At 41.3% G+C, this 15,632-nt stretch overlaps 1 long non-coding RNA gene across 1 annotated transcript; it reads left to right on the forward strand.

Annotated features, from left to right (window-relative positions):
• Positions 1-222: 222 nt before the first annotated feature.
• On the forward strand, positions 223-830 carry LOC128529926 (uncharacterized). The gene is made up of 2 exons (XR_008361093.1): positions 223-472; positions 614-830. It is a non-coding gene; the product is annotated as an uncharacterized LOC128529926 (long non-coding RNA).
• The last annotated feature ends 14,802 nt before the right edge of the window (positions 831-15,632 follow it).

Raw genomic sequence — 15,632 nt, forward strand, 5'->3', positions numbered from 1 at the left:
AAATTTTCTTTTAATTTTTGTGAAGTTGCTTTGAGACAATGATCATTGTTAAAAGCACTATATAAATAAAATTTAATTTAACTGAATTTAATACAATTTTATTTGTTTGGGTGTGTGTGATTTTTTTTTCATGTCCCACATGTTGCTTAAATGTTTTTACTAAGAACAATGCATTATTCAATAAATTATCTTCATCTTCTATAACCCTTATCCTTTTAAAAGGTAATGGATGGCCTGGACAGTATGCCAGGACACTTTAGGCACAAAGCAGGGTACACCCTGGACAGGGTGCCACTCCATCACAGGGCACACACACATGCACACACTATGGGCAATTTGGGAATGCCAAATTAGCCTAATCTGCATGTCTTTGGACTGTGGGAAGAAGCCGGAGTACAAGGAGGAGACCCACCAAGCACGGGGAGAACATGCACACAGACCTGAGGCAGGAATCAACTCACCGACCCTGGAGGTGCGATGCCACATTGCTAACAAAATAATAAAATTGTGAGATTTTATCCTAAATGACCAAACATTTACACACATTTCAGTGCATTTATATATAATATGGTTCCTTACTTCAATACTGTTTTCTTTGTTTGGGTGCTTTCAGGTGTTTGTAGCTCCATCACAAGCGAGTCACAGGCGTTCCTCACTGATGTGAAGCAGGCAACAACTGTCTGTTAAAAGATAAAACTTTGTCACAGGCATTTCTAAGGAAAGTAATGGTAGGCTCTGTCATCAGTCTTTTAAGAGAAAAGTTGCCTCACACTGCTCTAATGTTTGTCAAATTCATTATGAGAAAGTACAGTAAAAATAATTCTGCTATACACCATGATGAATTCATACTGCTTCAATATCTGCTACAATTTTCATCAAGCAATTCAGGAACGATAACATCTGTGATGTAAACTTACATCACAGATGTTATCGTTCCTGAATTGCTTGATGAAAATTGTAGCAGATATTGAAGCAGTATGAATTCATCATGGTGTATAGCAGAATTATTTTATAAAATCTACAATAATAGATAATGTCACCACATATCCTAAATCTTGTATATTTGAGGTATCATTTTAAAAATAAAAATAATTTGAAAAATAATAATCTTTCATAGGTATATATTGTACTTCAATATTTTAACATGAACACCATATAAAGAAATGTAGTTTCCTATTACACATGCAACTACAAGTGCAATATAACAGCTTTTCAGACAGAAAGGTAGAAAATGTCAGTTGCTTAGTTGCACATTTCACTAGAGTGGTTTTTATAACATTGCTCTGAACTGTTACTGCAATCTAATATAAAATTACATACTGTAAATTGATCACCTTCATCTTAAATTAAACGTTTCTTTCTTAATGGGAATGTTCTTCTACAGGAGAACTCAAATATAGGACACCCAAATATAGCACATGAGTGATATAATTGGTCAACCATGTGTTATGGCCTTCGAAGTAACCTGATCTTGGACTGATGTGTTATACAGCATGTTTAACCTCTATCAATAAAATATTAGTATATGAGGTAATAATGAGCCGAACAACTTTCACGCTGCATGTCCTGCGCTAAACTTAACAGGAGGCCAGTTATGTTGGGTTATTCGCAAAAATGCACCCAATGAATTTTGATATTCTCCTCCTAGGAAATTCATATCACCAACAAACCGGGCCAATGTGATCTAAAGACACTGAGGATGCAAAATTGTAGAGGTATTTTTGATATCTCAAACGGGTCATAATGCCTTAAACTTATGCTGAAAAATTATTAATAACTTTCTGTGTGGCATTATATTGAGTGACATTATATTCAGTGACACGTTCAGTGACATCACATTCAGGGACATCACATTCAGGGACATCACATTGGTTAACATCATAGTGTGAGGCTTTTTTCCCCAGCATATGCAGCCTATTGTACACACGTACACATCACAAATGTTAACACACACGCATGCAAACACAGACATCACACAGATACACACACATTACAAATGTTAACACTCTCACACTCACACAGACACACACATGCACATACACACTCTTACACACATACACCCATGCACACACATACACACATATACACACACGTACAAACACACTCATATATCAGGCATCAATTTTTATGTCATACTGTGTGCATGTCACAGGCATTTCTCAGGAAAGTAATGGTAGGCACTGTCATCAGTCTTTTAAGAGAAAAGTTGCCTCACACTGCTCTAATGTTTCACCAGCCCTTACTTCTGCCTCAAACATGGCTGCTGTATTTTGTGCATGCTGTATTTGGTGACCACACACTCGAGGCCCCTTACAACCCTGTACAGGAAAAGCAGCATGGAAAATGAAAGGATCATGATGAGTCAGGTGTCCGATATAAATTCATCTATGAAGATAAAATTAGCTAATATGTAGCTGAAGGACTTTATGTATTTTAGTCCTCCAGTTTCCTCCCACCTACCAAAATATGATTTGAAGTTGATTGTTTACAATAAATTGTTTTTTTTGTCAATAATGCTCTGGTTTTAATTCTTAGAATATTTCATATTTCAGTCTTTAGAAAATATATGTGATTGTAATTTACTCACAAACATTACAGGGGTCATAGCCAATATGTCACATAAAAATGTTTCCTTGTCACCTTTAAAATAAAGAAAGGAAAAAAAAGGTAAGTGAACCATGTGTTCTCTGGGATAACACAATGCCAAAAAAGAGTATTTTTGGTAATATTTAGGCAATATTTGACATTTAAAACATAAAACAAAAAACCCATGTTTAATTACCAATACGTTTAATATATTGTTTTAAAGCCAAAAAGGACAAGAAAATGGAACATCTTTAAACTTTTATGCTTAAAAAGGAATGCAAGGATATACTGTAAATCCTTCCTGATATGCAAAATCAAAACGCCCTCATGGAGGTGTTCATGCTGAACTTGTTGCTTCTGTATCATTAAGGCTCATCATTTTCAACAGGCGTGTTATACTGTACAGCATGTTTAACATCTATCAATAAAATATTAGCATATGAGGTACAGTAATAATGAGCCAAATAACTTTCACGCTGCATGTCCTGGGCTAAACTCAACAGGAGGCCAGTTATGTTGGGTCATTCGCAAAAATGCACCCAAAGAATTTTGATATACTTCCCCTAGGGAACTTATACGATCTTTACCAAACCGGGCTGATGTAATCTAAAGACATTGAGGACATCTGCGACCTATTCTACACGCGTACACATCACAAATAGTAACAATCACACACACCCACACACCCAATGCACTCAACAAATATTTAGATCCCAGCTGACATCAGACCTATTATGTCATATAGTGTGAAGTGTGCAGGAATTATGTCATAATTATGACTTAATATCTCATAATTATGACATAGTAATCGGAATTTCGTTTCCGATGTCACTTACTATCTCATAATTATGACTAAATATCTCATAATTATGAGGTAATTATCTCATAATTATGACTTACTATCTCATAATTATGAGATAAGGGGAGTCAGTTTGTGGAAGGGGGCCTTTTAGAAAATTACATCGGAAATGAGGATCCAGAATTTTAAGTAGGTGCCAGATAATTCTCTGAGATACCACAAAGCCAGCTTGGATGCATTTTAAATGCATGATTTTGTATCCAGGAAGCATTTCATATTGGTTTTGATATGTGGGGCGGTATGGAGAGCCGCACCATGAAATGTTATGATCTGTATAAGAGCCCTAACGCAGGGCTTTAGTGGGGATCAATGAAATAGGGGTTGTTGAGTGCTTATGATACACACGGGGAGACCTTATCGTTTGGAGATAGCGGGGGATTATTAATTAGGAACTTAAAAGGAAACAAAATTAAAACTGAAAACACAAAATGAACAGAGCTCCGCCGTCTACGTGAGAACGGACGGTGCTCGTGAAACTAAAAAAACGTTTGCCCTTACCGAAGATTTATAAGAGAGAGGGGGTTTGTGTCTTTTTTTGTACTTTCATACTAAGAGACCGGGGCTTTGCCTCGGTCTCTAAACAGCCCACTTTCTCTGTCTGTCTGTCTGTCTGTCTGTCTTTCTTTTCCGTTCAGAATATTGCAGAGTATTTATGCGTGGTTCTGCCCCTCGTAAGACCCGCATCGTTACAGGTTTAGCTGCTCCTGAAGGAAGAGAGCCACTTCGAGAAGGACAGAATGTGCTTTCCTCCTGAACAGTCCTAAGCAGATACTTGTGCAGTGTTGACATACTAATGATAATATCATCCAAATTACTCAATGACGTTAATATCTCCCAGTGTCTCAATCCAAGAAATAAATAAAAGCGAATTAAATTTGGCAATATTTGCTCCATTGTCCCTGTCTTCTCAGAAGCAATGACCTAACCCCAATAATTATATGTGATAATAAGTCATAATTATGAGATACTAAGTCATAATTATGAGATATGATGTACTTTCAGTCTCGTGTCAGACTCTCAGGCATCCAATGGCAGCACATTCCAACCTGCTTGCCAATTTTCATGGGTTTATAAGCATGTTAAGACACCCAAAAGAACCCTAAATGGTGGAAAAAACAATAGGTACACTATGATGACATAGGGCAGATGTCATAGTGCTTGAGCCCTAAGAAACAATAAGGCCTGTCACACACAATAATGACATAGGGTTGATGTAATAGTGATTAGGGTCTAATAATAACTAGAGAGCGAAAATTTCCGGAGAAATTTTAAGTGTGCCTCTGCGACGGCCGGGTCACTCCCAACGAGCGTGGACAACTTCTAGTGCGTGGTGGAGCCTTCTGTTGCATCATAGTCTTGGCCGTGATGTCACAGCAGAGGCCGGTCTCAATGTTAAGTCTATGGGACATTTTGGGGATTTTTTTTTGGGATTCTGGGAGCACCGCCCGACGGCCTCCAGCCAAAAGTTATAGCATGCCATTCCAGAGCGAGCCGCACGTTGTGACATTCAAGTCAAGCTGGGACTTTTGACCTTTCTGGGAGGCCAGCATTTCAGCAGTGATGATGACCGGAAGCAGAATTTCCAGTTATGGCTCCGGTGTACTGAGAAAACGTTCTACCTTGATGATATGCGTGCGGTAGTAAAATGCTAAAATAAGTGCATTAGGATAGCAGAGAAATGTTATATAGAGAAATAAAGGGTCTTTTTACTCTCATAAATGTGTTTCCCTATAGAACACCCCTCGTAAATAGTTTACTGGCTATGGCCTTGGCTAATAAATCATTATTTGACAACTAGTGCATTGACAATGAAGACATGCCACTATAAGTCATTGGACAATATCACTTAACCTATGCACGTGACTTGTACTTAGTTGCCAGATCACAGGTTCTCCGACCTGAGGTTTTGATTAAGCTGGCCATCGTGACATAGTTCACTATTACAGCCTTCTCAATACCTTTTTCCTTGTGTAGACCTATGTAGATTAAAAAGTGAAAGTGAAAGACAATACAGCTTATATATATATATATATATATATATATATATATATATATATATATATATTGTGGCGTGGGCGGGGCGGCGGCTGACGACCAGCATGCCTTGCGGGGATGTCGGTGTGTGTTCACCATGATGGGGAAAGGTGTTTGGGTTGGTGGCTTCGGCCCTGTTTGTGTGAGGGGTGGGTGACATGTGAAATGTGCTCCAGTTTAAGCTAGTGCTGAATTGGATGTAGGCTCCTGAGTGAAGGTGTTGCTCATGCCTTACATGCTGTGTGCTTAATAAAGTACTCCCAGCCATTGCATTGGGTAGCAAATAAGCTCACTCGTCTCTCCACCATCCTTTCCGGCGTAAAAACGCTACATTGGTGTCAGAAGTGGGATGGAGAATAACGGGTTTGAGCGCACAAAGGAGGACCTTCTAAAAATCCAAGCGGGCCGCCGAGTAGCGGAGCGACTACTCGCGCAGAAAAAGCGTTTTCCTGGCGGAGCTAGCGCGAGCACACCACGTCAACCAACGCGGAGCGGGAAGCAGAAAATCCCGGCGCTGGATCTCGGGGCGGAGGCTGGCACTGCGCAAGAGCCGGAGCAAGATACAGCTCCGTGCGCCGTTAGCCGGCAAAGCGATCTGCCGCTGCGCGAGGCCGAGCGCGCTGAGCCCATATCGGCGGCACATCGCGGCGGAAGAGCCGAGCGACCGCCCGCACCTCAGTGGCGCTCGGTTCGTGAACCTAGCCGGGGACAGGGCTACCCGTCGCGGCTAGGCAACGAGCAGCTCTCCGACGTTTCGCGGCGAGGCGACGGCGCGGGTGACCGTAAGGAGGCGCTGTGCGAGGTCGAGCGCGCTGAGCCCATAATGGCGGCACATCACGGCAAAAGAGCCGAGCGACCGCCCGCAGCTCAGTGGCGCTTGGTAGGTGAACCTAGCCGGGGACAGGGCTACCCGTCTCGGCTAGGCCTCGACACCGCTTCCGAGATTCCGCGACGACGCCGAGGCCAGGGACCGCCGGACTACCACTGCAACGTCCTCAGGCCTGAGGGACAGCGTACACCAGCAGCCGCTAAACTAGCGCCGGGTGGACGGTTGGGGAGCCCCGCGGGGCTTTACATCGACTGTGTGCCGGACGGCGTCTTACTGCGGGCGCTCGTGGACACCGGCTCCACTGTTTCCCACGGGTTGTGGAACTGTGAACCGCTCATCGCCAGGCAGAAGGGGCGAATGGGCGTGGACACTCACAGCCAGCTCGGCTCTCCGATGTCATCTACCGGGTGCGGTTGGCAGGGCGGGCACGAGTTTTGCCCCACCGGGACCGTCTTGCGCCTCCACAGCCGCACGCCGGGGAACCATCGAACTCTGGAGGCCGGACAGCCTCAGGACTACATTCGCGTTCACCCCTCACCTGCCAAAGGACGCCGGCGTTCCCACCGCCAGCGCCGACCGCCTCCACGCCTCCGAAACGGAGTTCTTCATGGTGACCAGGGACGGTCACAGCTCGGGTGGGGGCAGTGTGGCGTGGGCGGGGCGGCGGCTGACGACCAGCATGCCTTGCGGGGATGTCGGTGTGTGTTCACCATGATGGGGAAAGGTGTTTGGGTTGGTGGCTTCGGCCCTGTTTGTGTGAGGGGTGGGTGACATGTGAAATGTGCTCCAGTTTAAGCTAGTGCTGAATTGGATGTAGGCTCCTGAGTGAAGGTGTTGCTCATGCCTTACATGCTGTGTGCTTAATAAAGTACTCCCAGCCATTGCATTGGGTAGCAAATAAGCTCACTCGTCTCTCCAGCATTCTTCCCGGCGTAAAAACGCTACAATATATATATATATACGTGCTTGGTGGGTTTCACAGTTCACCGTTCACTGGTTTCCTTCCACAGTCCAAAAACATGCAGATTAGTCTAATTGGTGTTCCCAAATTACCTGTAGTCTGTAAATGAGTGTGTGCCCTGTGATGGGTTGGAACCCTGTCCAGGGTGTACCCTGCCTCACGCCCTGGGATAGGCTCCGGGCCCACGCAACCCTATACAGGATTAAGTGGTACAGATGATACACATTACACAACTTCATCCCGCAGATCCACCCACAGTAAACAATGTCTAAACAGCATCTGAAAATAATTTATGGTGAAGCACCATAGCCTTAAGGGAACAGATGGACTAAAGTAAAGTTAAATATGATAATAATAATAAAAAAAAATGTAACAACAGTACTGTACTTTATTATCAAACCCTTTTTAGCAATGATGTAATTTGGCCAGATGTAATTTCTTTGTGATTTCAGTACAGTTACCTTTTTCAGTGATATATCATTAGTCTGATTTTGTCCAAAAGTTAAAAGAAGAAATGCTTCACCCTCACTTGTCACATGGCCATGATAAATACGAAGAGCTTTAAACTGTCACTACTGGAGCACTCATAACATCCCCTCATAAGTGTGTGGTGCAAAGTCACTTAAATAGCCCAACTGCCCCCAGCACACATCTAAAATAGCTAAATAACTAAATAAGCCACTGTCAGCTGCCCAAGCACTCCTCTGGAAATCCCCACACCACCTCCCCAATACTCATGTTGCACTCAATATATGTGAAGAGGCTGTGAGACAACTCTTCACGAGACATACTGTAAGACCTGTGTCTCCTCCTTCTTCCGCAAAGCACATGCTCACCAACTGGCAGAAAACAGCAGATCAGGCTGGGGGAGTCACTTCAAGTACACAATCAGACTTCCAGTGATTCCCATGATGTGTTCTCACCCCACTGCCCCCAAGATTGCAATACGACAGGATATTGGCAGGATGTAAAGCAACTGGTGTTCTGGTGCAGTCAGAAGTACCAAGAGCTGAACACACTGTGTTGTCATATGTATAAACAGACACGGGGGAACTCGCTCACTCCCCCTGCTGAAACTATCTCATTCTCTATTGCTATGGTCCAGTGTTCATCTTCTGTCACTCAGGGCCACTCACATCCCTGGGCACCTGAATCTAGGGGTGGACCTACTCTCTAGGAGGGGCCCGCTTGTGAGGAAATGGAGGTTACAGAGAGGGTGCGCCAGCAGGGCCTGGCCCCTCAGTGGCCGGCGAAGTCGTGGTATGCAGAGATGGTCAGCCTGCTAGCAGCAGAACCATGAAAACTTCCTCTCCTTAGGGACCTTCTGTCTCAGGCATGAGAGGAGGTAGTTCACCCATGTCCCGAACTGTGGAACTTACATGCTTACCTGTTAAAAGGTCCAATCTGATAGCTAAAGGTCTTCCTCCGAATGTGATTGAGACAATTCAAAGTGCTCGCGCCTCGTCTACTAGAGATGTATATGCTTACAAATGTCAAGCTTTTAAACAATGGTGTAAAGAACGTAATGTTCTTCCATTTCAGTGCTCCATGGTGGAGGTTTTTTGTCTTTTCTAAAGAACTGTTAGAAAAAGGCTTTTTCTTCTCTACTATTAAAGTATACATGGTGGCAATATCAGCCTGTCATATTGGTTTTGATGGAGTGCGACTCCTCTTCATAGCTTCTGCCCCCCTCCTTTTGCTTTTAAGGAGCAGAGAAAATTTGCATAATTTGTATCCGGTGTGTGCACTATGAGTCTACATAGACATATACAATGAATATGCGCTTATGTGATCAATTGTTTGTCTGCTTTGCCAGTCCTGTAAAGGGTAAGGCATTGTCTAAACAACAGCTTTCCCATTGGATTGTGGAAGCTATTTCATTAGCTTATAGCAGCAAAGGTGTCCCATTGCCTCAGGGTGTGAAAGCACATTCAACGAGAGCTATGGCAACATCTTAGGCGCTGTCCGTAGGCGATATTTGGGCGGCAGCCAGTTGGTCTTCACTGCACACTTTTGTTCAGTTTTACCATCTTGACATAACGGTCCCCTTAGTGGCTCATTGTGTCTTCTCTGCAGGGTCCATTAGGTAGTAGAGTAGCTATCAAGGTCCTTGTTTCTAACTTTGGTAGATGCTCGGCGAGGCATAAATATATATCCCATACGTTATATGTTGAATCGAGTGAATCGACTGAAAGGGAACAAATGGTTATGACTATAACCTCTGTTCCCGGAGGGAGAGGAACGGGGTACAACCATAACGTATGGGATATCACGTCCTCTCGTGTCCTGGCTGAAGCCACCTATATTCACGCTGTAAAGGCAGTCAAACATGTGATGTAGGTGTAGCCCCGCCTATACTTTACCTATAAGCCATCGTCACCAGGTGAGTCTCAGTTCGACAGCCGCTCTTCACCCGAGCTAAGGTGAGAGGCGGGGCAGCAATGTGTTGTACCTCATCATAACAATTCAATTTTCGCCCAATTTACTAACTGTGTTTTTGTTTAAATGCTCCTAATTAGACACACTTTATATTATATATGGCCATAAATGATAGAAAAATATTTAAATCAGTTAAAATACCGTTTTCTAATCTGCCCAATAATTATTGTTAACCATTTAAACTATTACTTCTATTATTTAAATCTGTAGTGCCCATAACCATTTCCAATTACCAATTCCATAATTGGTAATTTTGGTTCCATAACCAATTCATGCTGCAAAATCCTAACACATTTGCATATTAGAATAATACACTTTTTCATGCTTATGTGAAATTTTAATTGACCAAGTTTCTTCTAAATGACAGTTAAGATCATTGAAAGATTTGCCTTCAAAAACATTACAGACACTGCATGAAAGGGCATGAGATTGTATTTTGCAAATGTGTTTCTTCTTTTCTGATAAAAATATAAATATATATGCATATTTTCTCAAGTAATTTTTTAAAATCTTTAAAAGATTACAAAAGATTGTTCTGCACAGCTCTTAGGACACAGGAAAGAAAATTTTCTTCACAAAGGCAAGTATTGCCAGTATACTGTCCTAAAATAAGAGATAAACTGTCTTATTCACCAGAATTAGAACAAAACCATTACATGAATGTTAAGTGAAAGAAAGTACAGTGTATATGTAAATGGCTTATTGAGTAACCTGCAATTAGAAGCCTTTTCAAGTTTTCAAGTTTCAGAGTGGTTCAGCTAAGCAGAGGTACCGGCCTCAACCACATCACCAAATCTTCCCAAGACTATTATATAAAGAATGCACTTTAAATATAAGCCAAAGCTAGAATTTTAATTTCATTATCCATAATCTTTGTGTTCCCATTTTTTTTGAGAGTGGATGTACCATTTATTCGATCCTTACAGTATGTAAGTATGACTGAATCTAAAACAGGACAAACTCTTATAAGTAAGGAAAAAAGCATTAACGGGAAATCAACAATGAATTAGTGTGTGCTAACACCCTAACGTCCTTTCACAGCATGTCCCAAAGTGTTTTTTTTATTATGACATTTAATATTGTTAGTTTCTATAATTACTTTTTTTCCCGAAAGTGTAAGCACTTTTTTCTGCACCAGTCTCTCTTTATTTATGAATTAATCATAGTCAGCCAAATGATTAGTACTAAATTTATTGTTATATTTAATATAATAATGTGTGGGGAAATAATTGTTTGACCCCTCGCTGATTTTGTACGTTTGTCCAATGACAAAGAAATGAAAAGTATCAGAACAGTATCATTTTAATGGTAGGTTTATTTTACAGTGACAGATAGCACATCAAAAGAAAAATAGAAAAAATAACTTTAAATAAAAGAAACTGATTTGCATTTTATTGAGTGAAATAAGTATTTGAAGCCCTACCAACCATTAGGAGTTCTGGCTCCCACAGAGTGGTTAGACACTCCTACTCAATTAGTCACCCTCATTAAAGACACCTGTCTTAACTAGTCACCTGTATAAAAGACAACTGTCCACAGAATGAATTAATCAAGCAGACTCCAAACTCTCCAACATGGGAAAGACCAAAGAGCTGTCCAAGAATGTCAGAAACAGAATTGTAGACCTGCACATGACTGGAATGGGCTACAAAACCATTAGCAAGAATCTGTGAGAGAAGGTGACAACTGTTGGTGCAATTGTTCAAAAATGGAAGGAGCACAAAATGACCATCAATTGACCTCAGTCTGGGGCTCCACACAAGATCTCACCTCATGGGGCGCAATGATTCTGAGAAAGGTAAGAAATCATCCTAGAACTACATGGGAGGAGTTAGTTAATGATCTTAAAGTAACTGGGACCACAGTCACCAAGAAAACCATTGGAAACACATTACAATGGATTAAAATCCTGCAGTACTTGCAAGGTCCCCCTGCTCAAGAAGGCACATGTGCAGGCCCGTCTGAAGTTTCCCAATGAACACCTGAATAATACAGAGAGTGACTGGGAGAAGTTGCTGTGGTCAGATGAGACCAAAATTAAGCTCTTTGGCATTAACTCAACTCGCCATGTTTGGAGGAAGAAAAATGCTGCCTATGACCCTCAAAACACCATCCCCACCGTCAAGCATGGAGGTGGAAACATTTTGCTTTGGGGGTGATTTTCTGCTAAGGGCATAGGACAACTTCACCGCATCAACGGGAAATTGGCCGGAGCCATGTATCGTGAGCGACAACCTCCTTCCTTCTGCCAGGAAACTAAGAATGGGTCGTGGATGGGTGTTTCAGCACGACAATAACCCAAAACATACAGCAAAGACAACAAAGGAGTGGCTCAAGAAGAAGCACATTAAGGTTATGGAGTGGACTAGTCAGTCTCCGGACTTTAATCCAATAGAAAACCTATGGAGGGAGCTGACGCTCAAAGTTGCACATGGACAGGCTCGAAACCTTAGTGATTTAGAGATGATCTGCAAAAAGGAGTGGACTAAAATTCCTCCTAAAATGTGCGCAAACTTGGTCATCAATTACAAATTACAAGAAAGTTTGATCTCTGTGCTTGCAAACAAGGGTCTTGCCACTAAGTATTAAGTATTTTTTTGTTAGAAAGTTCAAACTTATTTCACTTAATGAAATGCAAATCAGTTTCTATCTTTTATTTAAAGTTATTTAATTTTTTTTCCTTTTGATGTGCTATCTGTCATTGTTAAAATAAACCTACCATTAAAATGATACTGTTCTGAGACTTTGTCATTGGACAAACTTATGAAAACAGCGAGGGGTCAAATAATTACTTCCACCACTATATATCGTGGGAATCACTGGTGCTGTCTAATTGTGTACTTGAAGTGACTCTCCAGCCTCATCTGCCAGTAGTAACTTTCACTTACTAAACTCAGACAAGACAGAGATATTACTCATCGGCCCAAAAACCAGCACACAACAGCTTTCACAATTTAGCCTGCGTTTAGAAGGATGTACTGTTACTACTAGCTCAACAGTAAAAGACCTGGGCGTAATATTAGACAGTAACTTGTCCTTTGAAAATCATATTTCCAATATCACAAAAACAGCCTTTTTCCATCTTAGAAATATCGCCAAACTTAGGAGCATCTTATCCGTATCTGATGCAGAAAAGCTAGTTCATGCATTCATGAGCTCCAGACTGGACTATTGTATTGCATTACTCGGTGGTTGTCCTGCATCCTCAATAAACAAGCTTCAGTTAGTCCAAAATGCAGCCACCAGGGTTCTCACCAGATCCAGAAAATATGATCATATAACCCCAATATTATCATCCCTGCACTGGCTACCTGTTCAGTTTAGAATTAATTACAAAATCGTATTACTTACATACAAGGCTTTAAATGGTTTAGCTCCCACATACCTAACCAGTCTTCTGAAACCCTATAATCCACCACGCTCCTTAAGATCACAAAACTCCGGACTTCTTGTAATTCCCAGAATTTCAAAATCTACAAAAGGGGGTAGGGCCTTTTCATATTTAGCTCCAAAACTTTGGAATAGCCTTCCAGACAGTGTTCGGGGTTCAGACACAGTTTCCCAGTTTAAAAGTAGACTCAAGACGCATCTCTTTAATCTGGCATACGCGTGACTCATCCCATAACCTCATACTCCAGTACACCTATCCTGAATGGCAACTACGCTAATTCTCTCCAACTGTTCTGTACTTTTCTACCCATCCCGAGGCATCTGGAGATTGTACCAGCTTCAGTAGACAAAGTCCAACCCTGCGAGGATCCTGAGGCATCCAGAGAAGGACCAGCTCCAGCTAAATTCTGCCTTATTATGGTTGGAGCTACACATCCTGCTCCTGTGCTCCCAGTGATCCAGATCCCATCTGCCCTCTGCATCTACTGACTCATCCCTATGTTGAACTGGACTTCATGTTAATTTACAGAATTTCTGTTATATTGTACTGTACTTTCAGCTGCATAACGCACATGGTGTTATATCATCTCTATCTGTTATCACCCAAATGAGGATGGGTTCCCTGTTGAGTCTGGTTCCTCTCAAGGTTTCTTCCTATTACCATCTCAGGGAGTTTTTCCTTGCCACTGTCGCCGTTATCCTTGGCTTGCTCATCAGAGAAATTTCATTCATTCATCTCGTTATTATCTAGACACATTTTTCTCACACATACACAAATAATTTTTTATGAATTTCTTTCATCTTTGTGAAGCTGCTTTGAGACAATGACCATTGTTAAAAGCGCTATATAAATAAAATTAAATTGAATTGAATAGTACAGTAACAACCCTTTATTTTTTCTTCCCCCTATTTTTTATCAGCCAATTCACACCCAACAGCCAGTTCTCTCCTTCCATATTTCATATAGCATGTGCAAATTCACATGCATTCTTTGAGAGATGCTAACCCCAGCCTTACACATCCATGAGCTCACAGGTAGATCGTTTCACTGTACGTAGTTAACTGGTGCAGATAGAATAACACCCCTCCCACCCCAGAGAGCATGGCCAATTTTACTCTCTTGGACCCCTTTACACAGATGACTTTGTTATTTTTAGAATTTGAACTCATGATCTTAAAAGGGTAGAATGAATGCATTTCTGTTGCGCCACTTGAGAGCACCGTGATAAGTTTCTTAATATAGGTATGACAGTGATGCATGTTGCTTTCAGCAGAGGTGCTGCTTGTCAACAGTCAAGGCAGGCAACTGCCTGGGGCCACAAGCCAGTAGGAGCAGACAAACTTCCCACTAAACATTGGACGTCGGATAGACGTGCAGATCATGTCTATATTGAGTCCGTCGGTCCATGACCAATTCTGGACATCTATTCGACGTCCAAACTAGGTCCACTATTTGGACGTCTAACCATGACCCAACTTGGACGTCATTTTGACGTCATTTTGACGACCTAATCTGGCTTTTTTTTTTTTTACGTCATTTTGACATCTAAACTAGGTCCACTATTTGGACGTCCAACCATGACCCAACTTGGACGTCATTTTGACGTTCAACATTTGACCTAATCTGGCTTATTTTTTTGGACGTCATTTGGACATCTATGGCAGTGGCAGTAAATGTGTTTTACAAAATAGAGCCTATCAACATATGATTATACATATGAATACAAATTATTTATAAACAAACAAGATTTATTATCTGTATGACTATTTATTTATTTGGTAGACCATATATATATATACCTTTTTTCTGTTTTCCTAACAGTTTTTATTTTATTTAAAGTAGCCTATAATCAAGTTATTTAAATTTTTATTTTATATTGTATTGTGGCGTAGGCCGGGCATTATGCATTGCGGGAGGGTTTCTGTGTGTTCACCATGTTGGGGAAGTTTGTTTGGGCTAGTGGCTTTGGCCATGTTTGTGTACTAGGGTGTTTGTGATCTGTTAGATATGTAAATTATATTTTATATAAAAAAAATCATGGTAACTTAGCCTATCCACCTTATTCCTATTTTACAAAAGACGGTAATTGGGCGTCCAAAAATGACATGGAAAAGACGTTCCACCGATGTCAACATTAGACGTGCAGTAGAATAAAAAAAAAAAAAGACGTCGCCTGGCGTTCCAAAAAAAACCCATCAATGGACGGAAATTGGACGTCCAAAAATGACATGGAAAAGACGTCACTACGACGTCACATTGCGCATTGGGTTGTTAATTATTTATTTAATTAATTTTGTATGTCTGTACTTTGACTTGACTTTTGTCAAAATTAGGTTAAAGTGTAAAAATTGAGGAGATGTTTTTATTGATGTTATACATACATTGTCAATCCCTTAAATAGTGGCCCAATGAGTTCTTGAAAAAGAGCCTGCGTAATTGAATGTGGTGAAGAATCACAGAGAATCAGGCACTGTTCCATCAGAGCTTCATTTGTTAGCTCCCTTAACAGAAAACATACCTTTTTTCTTATTTA

This window comes from Clarias gariepinus, chromosome 9, assembly GCF_024256425.1.
Source record: "Clarias gariepinus isolate MV-2021 ecotype Netherlands chromosome 9, CGAR_prim_01v2, whole genome shotgun sequence".
Classification (NCBI taxonomy): Eukaryota; Metazoa; Chordata; class Actinopteri; order Siluriformes; family Clariidae; genus Clarias; species Clarias gariepinus.